Source organism: Hibiscus syriacus, unplaced genomic scaffold (genome assembly GCF_006381635.1).
Source record: "Hibiscus syriacus cultivar Baekdansim isolate YM2019G1 unplaced genomic scaffold, ASM638163v2 tig00110388_pilon, whole genome shotgun sequence".
Taxonomy (NCBI): domain Eukaryota; kingdom Viridiplantae; phylum Streptophyta; class Magnoliopsida; order Malvales; family Malvaceae; genus Hibiscus; species Hibiscus syriacus.
The window spans coordinates 2,032,388-2,051,827 of NW_024062718.1; the positions used below are offsets into that span (position 1 = coordinate 2,032,388).

At 29.3% G+C, this 19,440-nt stretch overlaps 1 pseudogene; it reads right to left on the reverse strand.

Moving 5' to 3' along the window:
- Window positions 1-3,486: 3,486 nt before the first annotated feature.
- LOC120123095 lies at window positions 3,487-5,149 on the reverse strand (annotated as a pseudogene).
- Between the last annotated feature and the right edge of the window lie 14,291 nt (window positions 5,150-19,440).

The following is a 19,440-nucleotide window of genomic DNA, read 5'->3' on the forward strand; positions in this document are numbered from 1 at the left end:
AGGGGGGAATAGAGGGTCCTTGGTATTTATATATCGAGGACTAATGTGCAATTAGAATATTGTTAAATTCTCTCCTCGATCCCTGTAAGTTTGAGTCGTAATTCATTTCAGTCACCAAATTCAATTTGGCCGCTGGATTTTCAATTGTTTCAATTGTTTCAATTTGGTCCTCATTTATATTTTTTTTGCAATTTGATCCCTAAATTGTAACATCCCAAAATATGGGTTAGTGATTAAATTGTAAAGTTTCAGAATTTGGTGATTGATTAAAGTAAGATGATTGAATAGTTCAATGATTTGTTCGGAAATATTTCCTAAAAGTTTATAGTAATTATCCAAAGAATTAAATGGCAAAATGGTCATTTAGCATGAAAGATATTTTCCCCCAATAATATGAATGAATCACGTGGGGGGTGGGGGAAAAAGTTATCTGAAAACTCTTTCTTCTTCCTTCCTTCTTCTCCCAACCGTGGAAACTAGGCAAAGGTAAAGGTTTTCTGATTTGTTGGTTATTTGTTAAATTAAAGGTTAAGTTTTGATCATTAGATGATAACTAAGCTTAAGGAAAGCTTAAGTTGTCTTATAATCAAAAGATGAATAAGTTATAAGAGATTTAAGAAAACGAGTTTTTATATGAAATCATGGAAAAGAGTTAATAAGTTGAATTTGAAGTTAAATTTGACTTGTCATCATGCTAATTAAGGAATATGAAGTGTTAGAATTGTATTTAGAACATATTAAAATTTGAGTATGATTCTTGAATTACATATGAAGGATAGGATTTTGAAGTTATAGATGATTTTCATGGATATAAGTTGGTTTAAGTAATGGTAGTTGAGTTTAATGACATGATAGGGGTTTAAAATATAAGAATTAAGTGAAGAATTGATGATTTTCGGGGTTAAAATACAATTTCTAGGTAGAGGGAACCGATACCCTATGAAGGGAATCGATTCCCCCTCTTGGACGAAAATTCCAGTATGTGCAGGGGGAACAGATTCCCCCTGTAGGGTATCGATTCCCCCCTAAATGAAAAAAATAGAATTTGATTCATTAAATCGGTTTAAGTTATTAACATCAAGTTTAAAGTTTAGGCTTCTGATAGTTGTTTTGAAATGTTATATTTATGTAGATATTAAACCTAAACAAGTTCTAGAATAATCAAAGGATTAGAATTGATTCAAATCAAACAAGGCTAAGGTGAGTGCAATTTTAATTGTACTTATATTATTGAACGAACATTGGCTTGCGATGAGTCAGTGATGGAGTTACTATGGTAAGAAGTGACTCCTAAAATGTTATTTGATTGGTGATTTTTATATGTTACATAATATGCATATGTGATATATGCTATGAGACATGACCAATGTGAAATGAGATAAGCTATATGACTATATGAAATGATATATGAATATGCAATACGTGATACATGTGATATGATATGAAATGACATATGAATATGTAATACGTGATATATGTGATATGATATGAAATACATGGTTACACATACATGTGGTATGTGATAGAAGAGAAAGAACAAGTGATGAGAAATGTATTCATAATAAATGCCCATAGTATATGATACGAGAGTTATAGGTATAGTTGGCATGCCAAGAGTCGAGGGTTACATATGTCCTATAAGACATATGATAAGTCCTACGGGACACAGATTACATCCTTCGGGATGACAGGTCCTTCAGGACACAGATGACAGGTCCTTCGGGATGATAGGTCCTTCGGGACATTTATACGAGCTGTGGTGACAGCATATGTGTGCACAACCTTAGTGTACTCGCATACCTCTATCCTCAATAATATACATGGGCAATGCAATTGAAAGATAAATTAAAGTGAAAGTGGCACAATAAGGTAAGTTTTATATGTGCATGACATGTTTATATATGTTATTGTGTAATAGATACATACATGTTGAAATGTCATGATCGAATGATAAGAATGTATATTCATGAATTTGTTGTTAAATGTTTATTTATTGCCTCACTAAGTCTATGACTTAGCGTGTAAGTGATTTACACGTAGGTACCAAGAAATGAGAAGAGCAAGAATAAAAGTGGCAAGGACAGTATTATTACTAGAAGATCAGATCAAAAGTAATCGACAAAGTATGTATTTTGGTGTGTATAGAGTGTTGGCATGTAATAAGTTGTTAATTACGAGTACTCTGATGGAGTTTGTATTGTGTGGTTATTTTTATGTAAATTAACGTATTTTAAATTTCTCTATTTTTCAAAAGAGTCAAAGTTTGAAAAGTCAATGTGACACCTCGTACTTGTATTCGAGTCGGGTACGGGTTGGGGTGTTACATAAATTCTTATTTATTTTATTACTATTATTATTATCATGCTTTTAAGTATTATTAGTATTATTTTTTCTTCATATTAGTTTCATTTTTACTTTTAAAATAATTTTTATATCTATTTAATGCTTCTTTATTATTTATTTATTTAATTTTATTCTATTTCTTTGGTATATATAATTTTTTATTATTATTATTTTCTTTTCCTTTGGTTTATTTTTTAGTGCCATTGTTTTTTATATTTTTTATCTTTTCATTTTTATTTATTTATTTTTTCTATCTAACATTTTTTTTGCCTTTTTGAGTAATAATCTCAATTAATCAGAGGTAAACAATTCGAGTCGGATTTCTAAATTTCAATTTAAATTTGTAATTTTCGTAATTAAAGATAACCGATAAATTAATTGGTACCGAAAGGGCGATTCAATGATGCTAATCATTCATTGACCGTAACTGACTCCCAAGCTTAACACGTTTCTGGTACAATGCAGATCAGGTAAGATGGTGTCCGACCCACCTAAATTCGTTTTAAAATGGTCGGTGGCGACTCCTAACCCAATTATTCAAGTCAAAACTCAATTCCGGGTCCAACCGAAAGACGGTTCCGACAAGCATGCATCACATAAAAATAACTTTTTTTCCGGAAGCCAAGATAATATATGTTTATTAGAAGTATTAATTTTGGATGTTATGTGGGTGTTTTAACCATCCTCGCGTGTAACTAATTCTCAAGTCCGACTTTGATTGCAATAGTGAATGCAAACCAAATTATAGGTATTCGATCGTCTGTAACCCAAATGATTGATGACGGTGTCATCTACTTGATGAGCTTTGAAGGATCTGACATTTTTGAATCACCTAAAAACAGTTTCAGTAACTTGACGGCTTCGTGATGATATTAGAGAGTGAGGCTGTAAATATTAAAGAATGACCATTATAAATAAATGGATTTTGTAATATAAAAAGGCCCTGCTGAAAGCTCTAATATGGACGGTAAAGCTTGTATTGAAGATCTAATATACCCCAAGGGTCTCACTCCACCCCACATGCAAATGAAACATGAGATGCACGCCTGGGAAATACTCCCTACTGGTTTATACGGATAAACTTTTGTACGAATTTATACGAATTTTTTCAACAACAAAAATAATAATAATATCAAACTAGCCCTAAACAACCAACTCCGTGGTGCAACCTTTGTCTACCTGATGTGCTGGTAAACGATTTCCATCTTCCATCATTCTTTGCTCTCTGGTTTTCCCCCACGACCAATAAAAGCCCCCCCAACAGACTGCAAAGATTAATCAGCAATTGATCAGATGGTTTAAACTCTTTAATATCAGTAACAATAGAGAGAGAGAATCTGACCTTCCTGCGGTTATAATCTGGCATAAGAGAATAGCAGAACTGAAGATGGTGAAGATGAGATTCAATGGCGTGGACATGGCCAAGAACACTGGACCCTTCTCCTCAATAACCCATGCTTGTAGGTAATATGTCACTCCTGTCACCACTATCCCCTGCACGATCATGCCAATGGTTTAAAGTGCATTTCTACGTGGGATAATAACAATGGTAGTAGTGTTAGATGTTTACACAATAGGCTACAGCAAGAAGTCTAAGATTCCAGCCCAGTCTCCATTGGTAAGGGTCTCGTTCCACGCCAATAGCAATAGCAAATGATTGAAACGTGCTTAAAACGCATTGAAGAGCTGTAAAGAGAAGCTTCGAAGGGTAGCTCTTCAAAACCAGACCCTGATTCACAAACAAATAGCCTTTTTATTGTCCTGATATATTGCACGTACTGATTCAGGTATAAATGGTTTGTTACCTCTAAAACCAGCCATAAGCACCAAAACATGTTGGAAAACAACATGAGGAGACAACCCTTTATCCATGTCTCCCCGCCGGAGGATGTTCGGCTCGGAAGCGTCCAGTTATGGAGGTCCTCTAACAGGTGATGGATGCAAAAGAATTTGAAATGGGGACCCTTGTAAAAGGCAAGGTTCAATGCACCAGCCAAGCAAATTAGTATTCCTACAAGCTTTGCAATCCCGGCAGTTGTCTTCAGTCTCAACGCCTCCATCCTGTAACACAGATTTCACTGTTTTAGTAAATTCAGTGCGGTCTATAGTTCAGGTTCTGTAACACGACCAAATCGGATGCAAAATTTTATATTACGAGACAAAGTTATAATATTTTACCGTAATAACACAGCAATGAAAAAAGTGATGACGGGCGGGCAATTCGTTGTTGCAGCAGCTAGAGTTGCAGATGTATAAATCAGGGCGACGCCATTGATATCCAAGCTCAAAGTTATCCTAAAATATTTTCAGAAAACACATAATTAGACTGAAAACCCGAATCTCTATATATAATGATACCTTGAAGTGCGATTTCAAGTAGACTTGCCCGATTAAAGATAGCATGAAAATCTTGCAGAAAGTCGGACACGATAGAGGTGGAGCAATTTTCCTTGAGTTTGGAAAGAAAATAATAATTATATTATCAGAGAAAGTTGAAGAAATTAATTACTTTGAGAAATTTATTTTACACTTCGAAGAACAAGACGAGAGGGGCCAATAAAAGGGTAGCAGCAGCTTGTCTGTAGAAAACGAAGACGAAATTATTCATACCGCCATCGAATGCAGCCTTGGAGACCAAGAACATGCCTTCATAAATACATTGTATGAGAATTACAGCGAGATAGGGCTTCTTTTTCTCCATTTTCTTTCCTAATTTCTTCTTCTTCTTGAAGAGAGCAATGCAGTGTGAAGTGAATGCACCAATGGAAGGAGGGTTTATATATAAGTTGAAGAGCGAGGGGACTAGGCAATGGAATTAATATGCATTATTTTTATTGAATTACTTTAAAAATAGTATCTTAAAATGGATAGTTCTTTTGTATCAAAGATGAATGGTTTTTCATCAGAAGGGTTAGAGGAAAAGATACAAAGATTTACATGAAATTTTTATTTACTTAATTTTCATGTTTAGATTAATTTTAATTAGTTAATTTACGATTATATTATTCTTTTGATTAATTTATTTTATTTTATGTTTTCTAAAGATTTATGATGGAACGACTTCTCTAAATTCACGCCGATTGACTTATTGCATCACTTTGACTACAATGAAAGGTAAGTAAATGGATTTCATCAACAATATAAATACAAAATGCACAATACAATTAGATTTTTTTCTTTCTTAATATTTTTATGTCATGTCTGTCTTTTCCTTTTATTTTTTGTTTAGTCGGTAGCAATACCAATTTTAATATTGATTCTCGATCGTCGATGATTATTAATTATCTTTTTTTTCATATATGTTCTTTATTTTTCTTTTCCTTTTTTCTAGAGTATTTTTCAATTTTAAATAAGAATCTATGTCCTTGCGAAACGGTTTTCTTTGCTCTTGCGGCACGATCTTTATGACTTTGGTATGTTTTTCGCATACATTTACGGTCGTTTTGGTACTCGCACAAAGACACTCATGATAATTTTTTTTATGATTGGTTTGTCGGCAGTCACGTATAGTCAAATCCATTCTTTGCTAAAAAGTTGGTTGTCGATATAATCGTAATTGTGTAGCGAAACAACCTTCCAGATGGTTTGGTTCGCTCACACCTCCTTTATCACTTCATAAAACGTCTTGTTCGATAGACACAAGGAGTTTTTATGAAGGTTTCTAGGTTCTTTTGATGTTCGTCGTCATTCTCAAATGAATGTTTCATTTTTCTTCGTATCTTTGGATTTAATATTTTTATTTTTGTATGAGTTTTTTTTTGTAATTATTGTCCTCATTTTTTCTCTATATTTAGTGGATTGCAATTATGGTTCTTTCTATTATTTTATTAGTGAAATTCAGGTATTATTGTTTAAAAAAACACAATACAATTTATGTTTTAACAATAGTTTCTTTGCTATGTTTACTTTAATTGTGATCTTGAAGTGTTACACTCTAAAAATATTAAAAAATGATTTTAAAAAATCACATAACATAATAAATTAATAAGTATACTTAATTAGATAAGATTCATTTCTTAAAATGAGTGTAACAATACATGGTAAATTTTAAAGTTTCTCCTAATATAGAATATATGCCAAGTGTTAAAGGCTCTTTTATGTATTAATTTATTATTTTATCGTGGTTTTACTTGGTATAGATGATTTAGATATGTTCATGTAGCAGTAATATCATAACTACTTAAAATAAAAACATTTTTTATAGAAGACCTAATTTTATTAAAATAGAAATATTCCGAATTATAATGAGGATTTACGATCATAATCGTAAATTAAGCATATAATTAGGACAATTTTCTATAATCATAGTAACAAAATTAGCCACTTAAGATCATAAGGACCATACAATGAAAGATTAAAAACATAACCAAGAACTCGAACAAATATATATACAAATAGATATGATCACATCGAAAAACGAATCACAAAAGGAGATCAAACTAGTGAAAAACTACCAAAAAACCGTAAATTAGATTCAAACGACGTGAAAGTTATCTATGAACGCAAATCGAGAATCCAAATCCAATATGATAGTTCAAAGTAGGGAAGATCGACAAGTTAACAGATAAATATCATCTTGATAAGTCGTGATAATGTCAAATCAACTCTTAGAAAAATATTAATGAAACAACGACCAAACGATCGAAAATATGCCAAATGACATAAGAAAATATATCATAAAGGCAGATAAAAACGTGTCATACATGTAAATTTATTAAATATCTAGGAAAATAAAAGGACAATAAAGAATACCGACGGTTGGTAATCAACATTAAAATTAGTGCCGTCACCTATTAACAAAGACAAAAAGAAAAATAGATGAACGACACCCCCAACAAAAAAGACTTAAAATAAAAAATATTAAATTTGTCCTAATTAATTTGTTTCATATACGGAATGAATACAACAATTCATAATTTAAAAGATATGAACATGAACATGGTACAATTATTATTACCATAAGAATGATCATAGTAATTTAGTTCAAAATTAAAAGTTGTTAAAATCTTCTAAACACTAAAAAATAATTTAATAATATAGAGTGATTACAATATAAATTTATTCACAATTTTCTTAGTCAATTAACAACTCGTACGGTAAAATTTTTGTTGTTGTTGATAAATTTGGAGTAAATATAAGGTAGTATCAGCTTAAAAAAATCTCAACCAATTAACAATAAACGTTTATACTAATGTATATGCAATGCTTAAACTTAAAATTTCAAAGAATAACAACAAAACTCTTAATCACTGAATCGTTTAATTCGTGAAAATTACAAACAATTAAAACATTTACATATGATGGCTTTTCAAATGCTCAAGCAAATCCATCACAGGAAATTGAATTCGAATCCAATTCCATATTTTGTTTGATTCGCAAACACGTCAGATAAATTTGATTTCAGTAATGTAAAATGACAGGATTGACCTTCTTGTTTTTTTTCCCTTAATTTTAGTTTGTTTTATAAATTACATGTAGCAATATATTATAAAAAAATTAAAAAATAGTAAATATTAAATATTAATTTTATTGATTGATTATTCATTTCAATAAATTATAAAAATCATGCTAATAAACATATAAGTTAAAATCATCTCAATAAGGGATGGTCATGGGTCGGGTTTTTGATCCACCCGACCCGAGAACAAGGGAATCTCCATCCGAGGCACGACTCGACCAAAATAAAGTTTCACCCGACCTGACCCGAATATATGAATTAGAAACCCGACCCGACCCGATAAAAAATTTATTTTTATTCAATAAAAACAGTGACTTAATTTAAAAAATTATATATAGAGGGGTATTATTGTAATTATTCCTAAATATATAAGGTAAAATTATATATTTTTTGGGTCGGGTATTTTTCACCCTAAACCTGAACCCAGCCCGACCCGAATATCACACTTAAAAAAAACCGATCCGACTCGACCAAAATAAAGTTTCACATGACCCGACCCGAATATATGAATTAGAAACCCGACCCGACCTAAAATAATAAAAAAATTATTTTTATTCAATAAAAACAGTGACTTAATTAAATATATATATATATAGATAGAGGGGTATTATTGTAATTATTCCTAAATATATAGGTAAAATTATATATTCGGTCGGGTCGGGTATTTTTCACCCTAAACCCGAACTCTACCCGACCCGAATATCACACTTAAAAAAATTGACTTGATCCGACCAAAAATAAAATTTCACCCTACCCGACCCGAATATATGAATTAGAAACCCGACCCAACCTGAAATAATAAAAAAATATTTTTATTCAATATATAAATAAATTATCAAAAGATTAATGAGGGTAGTATGATCAAATTTCAATTCTCCTAATTTTAAGAGATTCTTGTGAACCAAACGTCACCTAAGTGGAATTGCCATCATGCCACCAACCACACTCGGTGGTTATCCAACACCTCACGCTACATCTATTATTATAGACATGATTAATGACCAACTCATGCACTTGATTTTATACATTTTGTCAAAATAAAATTGAGTTTAAAATAAGGATTTCTTAAATTCATATCGGTATAGCTAATTTAAGGTTAAATTATTATTTAACATATATTATACTTTCAATTCAATTTAATTATAAGATTTTGTTTAGATATAAAACATTTTAATATTTGTGAAATTGTCTTTGCTTACGTGACATGTCACATGAGTTATTTCTTGAAATACTGATGTCATCTTAGGCCGATCATGTAAGCAATGTATTTCTTTGAGGAAGATTCTTTCAAAAAGACGTTATCAAGTAGGTGTGCAATTTTGAAAAGTATTTTTAATGTTATTTTAATTAGAAAAAGAAAGAAAAGAAAAGTGTATTATTTTAATAATTTAATCATTTATCGTGTAAATAATCTATTTCTATTACACATCCTATTTTATTTATAAATAAGGGTGAGCGGGAGCAATTATCCCTAAAATTTTAAATTAACATATATTCAAGGTATTTTTTTATATTTTTTACTAATAATTTGTTTTCACCTCCCACCTAATACTTTTTAAATACCCATTCTTAAGATTTTTTTTAAAATTCAATTTTCTAATATAAAATTCTATATTCGTTCCAATTCACAAACAATTATGATAAAAAAAACAATGAACCCTACAATTTCTTCGCGTAATAGAAAGAAAATAAATAAATATTAGAATCAGGAGTTATATAAATTGACTCATTTTAAAATTTAATTGATCACGTGTCAAATCAAAGAAATTGTACTTACTATGAATAGGTCTAGCGTGCGCCTACGGAACGAAATGACGCCACGGTTAAGCAGGATTGTGGCATCATACACTTGATTCTAGTGAAGCAAAGGAAAAATGGTTCATGATTGAAAATAATAATTTTAAGGCACCTTTGCATCAAATTCGTATAAGAGATTAGATATGTGAAGCTTACGCCTCATTGTGATTATCCCAGTCATCCTCCCTCCCACCATCGGTGGATTATCCCATTATCATTATTTGAGTTGCATTTTAAAATTTTCAAATGTTTTTATATTTTAAAATTTTTTTGTTAGTGTTATTAATAATATATTTCCGTCTTCTAAAATTTTATAATTTTATTATAATTTATAAATTTATAAATTCTTACATTCGTCTCTGATATCATCACTCCTCCAACAGTCCAAACGTCCCCCTCCCTCCCCTTAATCATCCAATGATGTTGGTATCCAACTATGTTATTGTTGACTAATAAGTTAAGTATTGATAGAAAAAATGGCTTTACTCCTGGTTAATATTTGTTTCAACTTCTTACTTTTATTAATTTGTTTTTATAATTAGACTTAATCTGATTCAAATCTTATTAAATTTGAATTCTAAAATATTTTGCCATAGAAATAAATCGTAAGGTATATATCTATCGTTATATATTTCTACTCTACTAAAACAAATATTATATATTTTTTTATCAAAATAATAATCTAATTATATAACTATAATATAAAATCGATTTTTAAACATTAAAATTCATACATGTGTGCCAGCCTTCTGATCGATTAGCACCCTAATTTTTTTTAAATCATCAGGTAGCTCCTGATGATTTTTTCTATCAGTAGACCACCTATTCAAGAAAAAAAATTATACGCTGTATAAAATTATAAATATACAAAATCAGTTTTATAATTATCTCAGAAGTAGTGAAAATACGAATGAGTTCTTCACAACGGGACATAAAAAGGGCAATCGATACCATGCCCAAGACTGCAGCAGCAGGAGACATCCACCGATAGCATTACGCCTGTAGTCAGTGGCTCCACACATCTCCCTGTACAGCAAAGCCAAAATTGCCGAGCCCCAGCTGAATGATCCGGCCAGACGAAAGTCGCTAAGATGTCGTAACCATATGCAGTGAACTAGGTTGCGTGATTTGTCCGGCATCAGCAACCCTCCTATCAACTGCAGTATGCATGCCCGTGCATACATCTTAACTTCATCCTCAGAGGCGCCTGCGCTCAACTCCTGAAAATTAGCATCTAACCAATTTAACGGTATCCTACCTCCGATAAAACTTTCCGGGACACGTCCTAGATTATCCCGACATAAAGTAGTCCAGGAACCCTGCGAGATCCCTGATATCACATCTCCATCCACCGGAAGCCCTAGGTGCATAGCAACATCCTCAAGTGTAATCGTGCAATCTCCGCACGGAAGATGGAATGTGTGGGTCTCCGGCCTCCACCGCTCTACTAAGGCAGAAATAAGGTTTGGTTCTATCTTACAATGACCCTGATATCTACCTATGTAACCAAATCCAACCTCTATTAAATACGACAAGATACGACTAGATATCACTAACTTAAGATTCCTAATAAAAGGATCTAATACGCGGTCATTCTCCTAAAATTAAATAATTATACAAATTAATTCTTAATCTAATAATCATGCATTAAATAAATCAACAAATTATTACAAATAGTTTAAATTAAATTAAAACGTTAAAATGTTATCGTATCAGCAAAGTGTCGAGATTATATGATTTATATCTAAGCGAAGTAGACCGCCTTCTAATATATATCTGCAAAACAATTATATTAGTAAAATATTAAATAAAGTAAAATACTTAAATAAATTAAATACATAATATTAAAAATATTATAAAATATACCTTAAATAGATAGAGTATTTGAGAGAATTTAAGAGAATATGGTGTGATGAAAGTAATAGAGGATGATGGTATTTATTGGGAGGATTGGAGGGGTAATTAAATGTATAACGCGCCCCCTGTACCGCACTATACCCCACGTGTTAGATAAACAACTATAGCACGGACCAGGGGCAGCGTTATACCCACGTGTAAGCCATGTTAGCGTATAGCGCGGTACATAGGGCGATCTATACCTCACGTGGTGCCAAATCAGCATATAGCGTGGGGCAGGGAGTGCGCTTTACTGCTACGGATGTTAGATCGAAAAATATAATATGACCAGTGTTAGATCGGTAAATAAACCGGTCACCGGTGATTTTTTGAGAAAAACGCTAAAAATATTTGTTTCAGCTTCTTACTTTTTTTTATAATTAGATTAATCTGATTCAAATCGTATTAAATTTGAATTCTAAAATATTTTGCCATAGAAATAAATCGTAAGGTATATATCTATCGTTATATATTTCTACTCTACTTTTCAAAATGTGTATTTTCAATCTTATAGCTAGTTTATTTTCGTTAAATAAATATTTTCATTTTTTAAAATTTGCATAAAATTCGTCCAAATAAATATAAAATTGTCTTAAAATTTATCACTCTTTAAAATGATAAAAGTTCGTCCCATAATATAAACTCTTGAATCCATCTCTGTCGATCCATGACCGCTTCTCATCCTTATTATTTAGAGGTGAACCAAATACTCTTGTATTCTAATATGAATGTAATGAAAATAACATTACAATGCATCTCCTATCTTCTTATCTTATAAGCTTCCATTTTATAAACAGTTAAATCATTTCAATATATATATATATATATATATATATATATATATATAATAAGGAAAAGCAAGATGTTGATAATTCAACAAAAGGATGGGTTTCGATTACTTTTCCATGCAATAAGTTGAACCATGAATTTCCTCGCTTGCGTCGTATTCATGGTATTTAATAAGAAGTTATAAAAATACGAATGATCACTTCAAATAAGAGTTTTTCGTAATAAAAATTATTTTATGAGATCATTTTTCTATACGTTCTTGCATTAATATTGGATTCTGACAACATATATTCATTAATTTTTATAACTAAAATGATCATTCTGTTTTACTTTTTATTTATTTTTGTCATTAATTTTTTAAAATAGTAATGTTCCGGTCACTTACGTTATCGATTTACAAAGTTTTAGTTACTAGGACGTTAAATGTTTATGGGGGAGACTCTGTCAACCCAGTTTCTTCCATTTGCAAACGTCATGATTCTAGCTCCTAATATTACTTAAAAGATCTAGTGCATAATCTCACTAAATCAATTAGTTGTTAGTATTGGACTCTAAAATTTTTATTCACTCTTTTTAGGCTTTATGAATGTGAATTTGATGTCTTCATCGAAATTTTTTTTGACTGCCTTTGAATGATACAAACGACACAATCACACTATCTAAAATAATATAATAAACTCAAAATCGTAAAACAAACAGCCAATTTTTACCGAAAACTTCCATGCTTGATTTGTTTCATAAGGATCAATTTCTTTCTATTACTAAAATTCGAATCCAAAAGAGATTTATAACATATATACAATTCTATGTGTAGATCTCGTTAAATTTGATGTGATTGGAGGTCGTTATTATACTCTTCAATTCATAAGAGAATGAATTAGAGTCGGTATGATTATGTGCAAAATTACACTTTTTAATTTTATAATTAATATTATTTTAAAATTTTAATTTATATATATAACATGACACAAAAAATATATAATTATACTTTTTGAATAAGATATGTCCAAAGAAATATAATTACATTTAACATGTTATACAATTATATTATAATCCAGATGAAACTAATTCAGATTCAATGTCATTATTTTTACCTTGATTCAATCCTATCCTTTATAAAATCTACCTTAATCCATCCTATACCTTTTTTTTTATAAAAGTAATCCGTTTTGAATAGATCAAAATTCATCAATTTTGATTTTTTTACCATCCTTATTTGAAAGATTAAAACTAAGATGACAATTTAACCTGAAATTGATATATTTCGACATGATCCAATCCGATCTGATAAGGTATGTTTTTTTTTTCAATTTTGGGTTTGGGTTGGATTTTATATAAGGTGAGGTCGGCTCGAGTCGGCTTTGGGTGAACGGTGAAAAATCTCTGACCCGATCTGAGGGTAATAGTGTATTTTTTTACATACAAATTTTATGAATAATTGTTATAATGCCCTCTCTCGACAGTATTTTTTATTGGGTACTTGCTTTATATCAGGTTGGGTTGAGTCAAATCGGATTTAAACTCTAAAAATTCGGGTTGGATCAGGTTAGGGTAGAGAAAATGTGATTTTCAGGTCAGATCAAGCGAATGGAGTGTATCCATTTTTTGAGTTGAATCGAATTCGGATGAAGAATATATACTTTTAGGTTCACTTGAGTTGGCAATAAATTCGACCCAACCTGATCTATTGCCATCTCTATTCTTAATATGTGTGAGCAAATCGGAGATGGTGCAACGGTCGAATATTAACGTACACAAGGATCAGTCGACCCATCGAATATCTCATTCAAATTGGGGGAAAGTATAAAAGAAATACCTTAATTTAAATTTTAAAAAAAAAGTTAAAATAGGCGTATCCTAACTGTTATACATAACATTTTAGATTTCTAATTGAAAATATTATAAAAATATATAATACTTTAAGTTATAACATAAAATATTATAATTTTATCTATTCATATTAAATAATTCAAATATAATTTTAAAATTACCAGAAGAGATTTATAAATTATAATCAAAACCATTTAAATTCGATTTAATTATATAAAGCTAGGATATTTATCTCAGTATGTCATTTTTGCGGGCACTCATGCTTACTGAGATGTTTACAGGGTGTGTGGTGGGCGCTTTTAAATATTCCCTTGCCCCAATGAATGGGGTTGTTGCCTCGCCCCCAAGATATTTATGAATCTAATTATATTATTTTGGATTTGAAAAATGATTATAATATTATCTATTTTATTTAAACATTAGGATTTAAATTTTTATTTTTATTAATAAAAATATTATTAAAATATTTACATGTTTTAATTAACTCAAAGTGTTTTTATATTTATTCATCCAAAATGTTTTGTATTAAAACAATACATTAAATAATATAAAATTTTAAATAAATGAAAAAAATTAAAAAAATATAACAAATTGTTCGCAATGACAAGACCATGATTAAATATTAAGAAGAGAAAGGATTTAGATTCAATGTAATTGGAACTTATTACGTACTTAATTAAAAAAAATTGTACGAGATAAAAGTTTAAATTTATTTAAATTTAAATTGATAAAGACTTAAAATGCTATCAAATTAAAATTTTAGAAGAGATAAGATCCTTCCCCACTCTTTATATACATCGTCTTTGATCGTTCGATCGTAATAACAATGTAAATTGTTTAAACAATAAAAAGATTAAGAAAAAAATATTAAAAAATTAGCAATCAGAGATTACATTAATTTAACTTAAGGGCTAAGACATGGGATTAAAAATGGGTAAACTATAAGTTTAGTACCTAAATTATCAGTTTTATTTCGTTTTGATACCTAAACTTTCATTTGTTCCAAAATCATACCTAACGTTTACTTTTTTGTTCGTTTTGATACCTATCCATTAAAAACTTAACGTAAATGTTACAACATGACACTTTTTTATGCGTAAATTACATCATTCATCACTCACCTATGTTCTCAATCTTAATTTAGTCATTGAAGTTTATTTTTTTTAATTTGATTATTTGACTTTCATATTACTTCTAATTTAATCACTCTAACTTTCAAATTTATTTTTTTATTTTAATTATATATTAATAAAATAAAAATGTCTCGTGACAAAAATATTAATAAAATAAATTAGAGTGATTAAAACATAAGCAATTTGAAAGTTGAGTAGTTAAATTAAATTTTCTAAACTTTAGTGATCAAAGTAGGAGTAAGAAGATAGTTAAGTGATGAATAATGTAATTTACCCATAAAATACCACATGCAACAGTTCCATCAAGTTTTTAACGGACACTGAAATGAAACAAAAAGTAAACGTTAGTTATGATTTTGAAACAAATGAAAATTTATGTATTAAAATGAAACAAAACTAATAATTTATGTACTAAACATATAGTTTACCCATAAAAATTTTCGTTTTATAAAATATTATTCTATTTTTGGAGCATTTTATGAAAATCCCAAATTAAAAAGGAAAAGTTACTCCCAACCTCAAAAGAAAAAAATAAAAAAAAATTTAATTGTATCACATATTCATAAAGTATAATTCTATTTTAAATTAGTCCCCTAAACTTTTAAATATTCGAACATCATCCCTAAACAATGACTATTATTCTAAAATAGTCTTTAAATTTTTGAATATTTCAATTTCATCCCCCAAACTATGACCTTCATTTTAAATTGGTCCCCAAACTTTTTGAACATTTTAATTTCATCCCAAGCTATACGTATATACTAATCACATCCCTTGTTAATAAAATTATTAGTCTGAGTTATATTATTATATGTTTGAAAGAAAAGGGTTAAATTACGGTTGAAAATAATTACACATTTGGATGGATTTCAGGATAAAATTAGAAATAGACATAATAACAAAATTACTCCCAACATTTGCACAGATGGTCACTTTGTCTCCTATCTTTTTCTTTGGAACATTTTAGCCCCAATGTTTTATTTTGGAACAAAATGCCCCATGATTGGATGGAAATCGTTAGTTGACTAACGATCAATGCTTTCTATTGACATGATAGGTCTACGTGTGATGTCATGTCATCAAAAAATATTTTGAAATTATTTTTATAAGTATATATGTAAATAATTATAATTATAGTTTACTATAAAAAAAATTTGATGGTGTGGCATCACACATGGACTTGCAAGATCCGCATGAAACATTAACCGTTATTCAACTAATGGTTTTCATCCAATCAGGAGATATTTTGCTCCAAAATGAAACGTTGGAGGGCTAAAATGCTCCATAAAAAGGATAAGAGGCAAAGTGACCATATGTGCAAACATTAGGGGTAGTTTTGTCGTTATGCCATTAGGATATTCAAAAGTTTGATGACTAATTTTAAAAAATATCATAGTTCAGGGATGAAATTATAATGTTCAAAAGTTTAAGGACTAATTTAAACAGACAGCTATAGTTTGGGGATAAAATTGAAATATTCAAAATTTTAAAGATTAATTTAAAATTATAATTTGCAGACATATAATATAATTACCTCAAATAAAAAAGGAAAAAAACTTTACAGTACCACAAGCAAGTTAAAGAGCAATAGAGCATTATGAACCGGTTGTTTCCATTACCTAATCCTATTAGATTTTCCGTGCTTTACGATTCACTTTCCACCCAACCAATCACCACACTCTTTATTTCTTACTTGCAAAATTAAATAAATATTTACTACTTTTTTATATATAAATTCTGTCAAGCTAAACGTAATAATTAAAAAGGTCTAATTCTAAATATCATAATTAAAAAGACAACTATAAAAAAGGTCCAAGTATCGTAATTAAGTAAATATTGTTATTAACCCTAGTTTTCTTCAACGTGGCATGTGGTTATTTGGGGGAAATGACGTAATAATCCTCGTGGTTCAATTGACTTCGCCTTCCATGCCTATTCTTTGAATTCACGTTGCCTTCAAAACTTATCCTCAATGATTACAAATCCATGACTCATCAAACTTGGGGTTTTCTTGATTCGGATCAAAGCATAAACCAAAGGTTATAGATGGGTTATAGATGAATGTTAATGAGACAAGAGTTTAATTTGATTAGAGTTTGATCAATACTCAAATTAAATAAATTCGATTCGAAGTTTTAATGAGTTGAAGTGAATTACTTCGTACTTAATTCGTAAAACTCACGAACAATTCGAAAAAAATAATATATTATTTTTAAAATTTTTAAACTATTAATAATATTAATATTTATATATTATTGTTCTTGTATTATATAATATATTAAATATAAAATTTAGTAAGAATCCTATAAAAATTATACTTTTACAATAATACCTTTGAATTTAGTATTGAGTAGTCCAGGATTCAGTTTTTCAACAAAAATAAAGATCGACAGAACATGTTATTTATTGTCCTGGTTCTGAACATTACGTTTCCATGCATTGTAATGTATCCTTCATTTTCTTAAGCTTTCTTTTGGGTTTTGCTTTGGCATTCTTACACACACCCACTATCAAATTAATAAAAATGCTTATTATTATATTACAATGCAAATTCCGATTATTACTATAGAAGGGATAAGTTATGTCCCAAAACTTACAAAACGTTACAATAATAGATTTTTTTATAAAAAAAAAAATGAAGATTTATGTCTAGCAGGGGCATATATGGGGACCATTGATGTTCTATATATATATTTTTTTCAAAATAAAAAATATTCAAATTATAATAAAATTTTATAATTATAATTGTAAACAATTACATGGATATTTTCATATAATCATACTTAAGATCATACAATGATCATATAAGGAAAAAGTTAAAAAATCTAACCAAGTAGACTCGAACAAAATGTAGATTCAAGTTTATCAAAAAAAAATGTAGATTCAAACAGATCTGTCTGCATTGGCAAACAAATCATAAAAGAAGATCAAGCTATTAAAAGACCACTGATAAATCGCAAATTAGAGTTAAGCGACGTGAAAAAACTATCCACGAGCGCAAATCGCGTACCAAAATCTAATCCGATGATCCAAAACATGAAAGATCAATATGATAACAAAATAAGCGTCATATTGATCAGTCGTGACGATGTCAAATATAACCGTAAAAAATAGATAAACAAAAAATAACAGTCAAACAACAAACAATGTATCATAAAGACAGAGTTATTAAAAAATTAGAAACAAAAAAAATAAAAATATACTATAATAAAATAAAAAATTAATTAATACAAATAATCGCCGACCAACATCAAAATTGATGTCATCGTCAATCATAAACAATAAAAAGAAAGAAACTAACAATGATAAAAAAAAATGAAAGAAAAACCCTAGAACAAATCCTAATGCCTCAATGACTTTTTCATTTATTTCATTAGTGTTCCATAATTATTTAGAAAATAAATTATATTTGATTATTCTTAGGCAATATATACTGATTTGATTGATACATTATGATATATGAAAGGATACCCTTCAACCAACTAAATTTTGTAACCTCGAGTAACGATTTGATTATAAGATACAAAAAAATATATTAAAATATCGTATAATATCTGCCTTGATACAAAAATAATATAAGTAAAAAATTTACATATTAAAAAGTTTATATGGGTATATATCAATTTCATCCTATTACATATGTTTTGGTTTTATTTTTATAATTTATATAATTATCTTAATATTAGAAGAAAATATTATTTTATTTTAAAAAAATTAAATTTGGACGGCTGTAATTGTATGGTGTATATATTGTTAATAAATAAAATAAAATTTTTGAACAGATACTATATTATAATCAACTGTATAAATGATAAAATCATCGAAATAATTAGATGAAGAAAAATTTCTCCAAATAAGATTCACCTAAATTTATTTTCTTAAAGTAAAGTGTTTTCTATAGTGGACCAGAGAAGATATATAGATTATTTGACTTCTTCCTAAAGACGCATGAAGTATATGATGTTTTTTCAATCTTTATGCATGTCTCTGAGCGCGAAAGAGCTGGTCGGAGATGGTGAAATGATGGACTCTTTTGAAGATTTTGATGACATTTGTTGGAGAAAAAGAGCGAGAGCTAATGTGAACACTACTAATAAAGCTTAGGAAGACAGAAAGATATACACAAAAGATAATACGAGAACAAATTAACAAATTCATTTTTGCGATGTATTATCCGAACAAATTTACCCACCA